Genomic DNA, 6,000 nt, shown 5'->3' on the forward strand with positions numbered 1-6,000 from the left:
CACCTGCACGGCGCCAAACACGCATACGACCATCATTGGCACCAAGGCAGAAGCGACCCTCATCGCTGCAGACGACACGTCTCCATTCGTCCCTCCATTCACGCCTGTCGCGACACCGCTGGAGGCGGGCTGCACGATGTTGGGGCGTGAGCGGAAGACGGCCTAACGGTGTGCGGGACCGTAGCCCAGCTTCATGGAGACGGTTGCGAATGGTCCTCGCCGATACCCCAGGAGCAACAGTGTCCCTAATTTGCTGGGAAGTGGCGATGCGGTCCCCTACGGCACTGCGTAGGATCCTACGGTCTTGGCGTGCATCCGTGCGTCGCTGCGGTCCGGTCCCAGGTCGACGGGCACGTGCACCTTCCGCCGACCACTGGCGACAACATCGATGTACTGTGGAGACCTCACGCCCCACGTGTTGAGCAATTCGGCGGTACGTCCACCCGGCCTCCCGCATGCCCACTATACGCCCTCGCTCAAAGTCCGTCAACTGCACATACGGTTCACGTCCACGCTGTCGCGGCATGCTACCAGTGTTAAAGACTGCGATGGAGCTCCGTATGCCACGGCAAACTGGCTGACACTGACGGCGGCGGTGCACAAATGCTGCGCAGCTAGCGCCATTCGACGGCCAACACCGCGGTTCCTGGTGTGTCCGCTGTGCCGTGCGTGTGATCATTGCTTGTACAGCCCTCTCGCAGTGTCCGGAGCAAGTATGGTGAGTCTGACACACCGGTGTCAATGTGTTCTTTTTTCCATTTCCAGGAGTGTAAATACTGCAATTTTAAACGTAAATTAGTGATTGTAGTCCAGTGAACTTCTAAACCCTTAGGATGCAACAGCAAAATTTTCGAATTGGTTGCTTTGGTAGGATTTCAGTTATGGCTTTTTATGAAAACGGAAAGAAAGATTTAAAATTAATGTTTCTCACAAAACACTAATAATCGGAATTTTGTTATATTTTCCCTTAAATACAGCTCTCTTCCATCTTCTTCTTAAGTTGCCAATCCTAAGATTGATTTGCAGCAGCTCTCCATTCAGTGCGATTGTCGGCCAGCCTCTTCAATTCCGTGAAACTTCCGCATCCTAGGTCCTGCATTATCTGGCTTATGTACTTTCTTCTGGGTCTGCCTCTTGCCCTTTTGCCCTCCACAAGGCCTTCCGTTATAGTGTGGAGAAGACTTTCATGTCTCAGAATGTGTCCCATCCATATATCTCTCCTCTTCTTGACCGTCTTCCAAAGAACTGGAACTTCCTCCGCTCTCTGCAGGACTTCTTCATTTGTCATCCTGGCCGTCCATGGAATTTTTAACATCCTTCGCAGACACCACATTTCGAATCCTTCAATCCTTCTTCTTTCGTCCTCTCCAAGTGTCCAGGTTTCGCTGCCGTAGAGAAGCACACTCCCAACAAAGGTCTTTATTAACCGCTTCCTTAACGACAGACTTATCATATTTGATGTGAGGAGTCCTTTCCTTTTATAGAATGCAATCTTTGCCTGATTTATTCTACTTATTACATCTTTCCTACTACGACCATCTGATGTTATTCTGCTTCCCAAGTAGACAAAGTCTTGTATTTCTTACAGCTTCTCTCCATTCAGCCTTATATTCGTAATTGCTTGATTATTTTGTTTGCTTGCAACTAAGATTTTTGTTTTTGACTTATTAAATTTCATGTTGTACCGTGTAGCAAGAGTGTTTTCCATTTCCTCCAACACTACTTGTAATTCTTCCTCTTTTTCCGCTAGGACAGCAATGTCATCCGCAAAACGCAGCATATCAACTATTTTTCCCTGGATCCTGATTCCATTAGCTTGTCCTAACTTTTCTCTGACCTCGTCCATTGTTTTCTGTATGTACATATTAAAGAGAACAGGGGAGAGTGCACATCCCTGTCTCACACCCTGTTTAATTTTTGCTTGTTGTTGATGTTCCCCACATCTCACTATTGCCACCTCTTCTTTGTATATGTTCCATAGCACATGCAAACGTTCGGATCTCCTTGCCTTACTAACCACAGATACTAGAATACATGACAGGGATCACGACGTGTACTGTGCAGTGAAAAGGAGCGCCGCTGACGTAAGAGTGAACCCAATCAGTGCTCAGTTGCTCGCAATTGCCGTAGCGCATCGTGCTGCAATCGTGTTTGCGAGCGAGAACAAGGTTGTTTGCAGCAGTGTGAATATTTGTTGGTGACTGGCGGAATTATCAATGTATTGAAGGAGTTTTTAGAGTAAGTTTTTAAATGAAAATGATGGTTTGCATAGTTTATTGTACAATCGCCAGTTTGTACAGACCACAGCAGACAGCTAAGGAAGTTAGGAATTAAGTTTGATATATTTACTAAAAAGAATGGGACGAAACGGAATTGAACAAGTGCTTGTAAACGTGCCGATTAGTTCTGAGTTGAAAATCCTCATTTCTACTCAACACATTTCACTGATTCAGATTATGAAAGAGGTTTTTAAAATGAACTATTGAATATTCCTTCGAAACGCAAGATGAAAACTGATGTTGTTCCGACTCTAAATCAACCACACTTCAGTGCTGATTTAGGGCATAGTTACGAGTCTAATAATGTGAGAAATATTCAGGAACAAAAACGAGCTACCATAAAGACGTAGAATATGTTTTACAGGTAAATATATCAGCAACTCATGAAGAAATTACTGTAGATACAACATAAACCATGAAAACAAACACTCCTGTAAATGCGATAATGCGTGCTTATGCCAACAACTAGAAATTATGGAAACAGAAATAAAAGACATTAAGCAAAACAATACTGATTTACAAGATCGTCTCTCTCGATATAGGGCTGAGTACATGAAATTAAAATATGTTCAGAAAGTGATTCAGGATTTTTTTTTCTGACTGTCAACAACGCATGATTATGAAAGGAAGGTGTTCTAATACGTAATTGGAAAATATTGCGAAGGCTATCTTTAAAGATTTATCTTTTGTTAGAGACACATTGAAATATTCTCTTCCTAGTGAAACCACGGCTAGAAACAAGACTCAGGCAATATAGTGTTCCACCAGGTTTCATTGATTTAAGCCTTATTGGTTTGAAAACGCAAACTTATTTACAAAATTTGAGAAAGACGTATTCAGAGGCTTTACATTATCATTTCACTGACCACAGAATAAAACTAGTCCAACTAATATGAAGCTTAATAATAATAAGAGTAACAACACTACATTAAAATCTGGAAAATCTCTATTACATTCATACCTGCAAATGAGTTAGATATAGGTGTGCTGTGTGCCTAAAGCTTCTGTGCATAGTGGCATGGCAGGAGTGTTCGTGGTGACGTCACAGCTCATAGTCCGCCTGCCCGTGACCCCTACCATGTATTCTAGTATTCGTGTTACTAACCTCAGTTATACTGATTTTGAAAGATGTGTTTCCATTTTCAGCAAAAACCCCCCTTAATTAGGGCACATTGATCAATTTGAAGCACTTTAGATGGTGTAGCACCACTGACGTAGAGGACAGTGGTGAAGCGGTGCATATATGCCAGTTGGTTATATGGAATCAGCGCATTTAGACAGGCCGACGTCAAGGCGTGATAGGATACATAATGTGGGACAATTGGTCATGAAATGATCCTTATCGACGGAGAGTGGAGAGGTCATAGCTTATTAGTTCAGTCGGTTTGAAGCCCAACAGAAATTGCTGCCGTAAGTGAATGCAGGTCGACTTCACGAGTTTACGAGCGAACAACATGCAATGGACAAGTGGAGTTGGGTACTTTGCAAAGGGTGTTACTCACAGCGACACATAAAGCTGCATGTCTTCAATTGTCCCAGCAAGACAATAGGAGTGTAGTGCGGTCTGCTGATTTACAACTTTGCCTCTTTTCAGTTGCCGCAAGATGTCGAATTGCCGAGAGCAGTTTGTGGTGTTCTGTGAAGTTTTGGAAGTGTTTTTCGTACCATGGCTTGGATCCACTCATTCAGGTTCTAACACATGTGATCTATCTTCCTACCACAGTTGCACAAGGACGCTCTGTGAGTGTTTGAGGAATCTGGTGTTGAACCTATTGCCTGCAGGGTAGGAAGATACCATCTCACACATGCAGAGTTCAGAAGAGTGCAGCAGTACGGGCAGTGATGTAATCAGACAATGATCTCAATGTCGGTTGCACTACACTCCCTGTAAAAGAAACGTTATTGCTAACAGAAGTTAGTGTATGGGTTCAGGTGTAACTATATGTTAGCAAAAATAATGAAAATCTTAGATTTTCGTTATTAAGGTTTATTTTTACTCTAAGTATGACTTCATGACATAGTAATGTTAACAGAATTACGTAGAGAATGGTGAAATATTGATACTGGGTTTTCACAACTGTGAAGCGAAATTCCTAACTATTATAAGCGCCTTTAATGGTAAGATGGTTGACGACTGTGTCTGGGGGGATGAGAATATAAACATATTAAATACAGTTGGGGCCAGAGATATCAATTACGCTAAAGTGCACAATGAAAATACAAAAAGTTGAATGGGGGTCAGTAAAGAGCAATCAAAACGAAGTACACAATTAAAACAATTCATAACTCTACAGTGGCTGATCAGTCCTTTTCGTTAGATCGGACATCTCGCATTTCTGCTTCAGTTAGGCCCAACAATCGTGAATATGTTTAACTACAAGACATGGTTGAATGAACAAAAAAAAAAAAAAAAACATAAAATAGGAGAAACGGAGACGACCGCAGTTCTGAGTGCTGTCAGTGCGAGCTGTGAGCCTGAGAATCTACTCCAAATCTCTCTCGACTGTTAAAAACCAGTCGGATGCATTTCCTACTTCTTCGCTGAAGCCGAGACTCCTAGTTATTCCCTTGCTAAGTTAACTGGCATGGCACACGCTATTTGGCTGGATTAGCGCATATGTCGTTGCACTCATATCGCTCACAAATGGTTAACTGTCAGTGCTTGGTGCGATTCCCAGTACCAGGAGACTTTGCAGTCTAACTCCTTACGAGTTAAGACGAGCCTGTGAAGAAGTGTTCACATAATCACTCTCACAATCGTCTCAGCACACCGCGAGTCGCCTTGCTCAAACACTCAACGTTTTTCTGCAAGAGCAGAGCCAATTACTCAGTCTGCTATTTGTCTATACCAAAGCTGGTGGCCACGTGCTTTCTTTCTGGCCAATCAGAGCGTTCATACTTGTTATAACTCCACCCACCACAGATTTTGCAGCCTGTCACAGGTGTCGTTTCTTTCGTAGGGCAGATTTTGACTTCTGCTACGTAATACTGAGATAAACAGCTTTTTCTTTCATGCGAGTTTTAATGCAGGTGGCTTCAACGAGTCACCAATGTTTTGAATTGGTTTCTCCGGACGTTTTATTTGGGCTCTCCCACCATGTTTCTGTAAAACGGCTTTCCGAAGGGTCATCATTAAAAGCAGGGATAAGGACAGCTTTTGCTGGTGGCCTACGCAGTGGCAGCAGTATCTCATTGTGTCTGCTAGGTATCCTGTGGCGAGAGCTTTTTAGCCGCATGGGACGGCGTGCCATCATGAAATACTCCTTTCGCTCAAAACTGTATCTTGTAGCTCGGGTCATGGAAATTACTTGCGTGCAATTACTAGACTGAGCGTTAATGGTTTATATTCTCAAAATTCTAACTTAATAAATAATATTTAATATTACTATAATATTAATTATTATAATTAAAATTATATTAATATATATTAAATATAATATTATTAATATAAATTATATAAATAATATAAATTATAAATTATAAATATTATAATATATAAATTATAAAAATAATATAAATTGATATAAATATAATAATATTAATATATATTAAATATTATTATATTAATAATATTACATTTAATAATAATAACATCTGCATATTAATAAAATTCGTTCAGTTTCATGTAACTAAGTCGTCTGACATATCGTGTAAACCAGACTTGTTTCAGGAATTCAATGTAAGTTGTGTTATTTGCTTGACACCTTACAAGATAATCGTG

Source organism: Schistocerca piceifrons, chromosome 2, assembly GCF_021461385.2.
Source record: "Schistocerca piceifrons isolate TAMUIC-IGC-003096 chromosome 2, iqSchPice1.1, whole genome shotgun sequence".
Lineage (NCBI taxonomy): Eukaryota > Metazoa > Arthropoda > Insecta > Orthoptera > Acrididae > Schistocerca > Schistocerca piceifrons.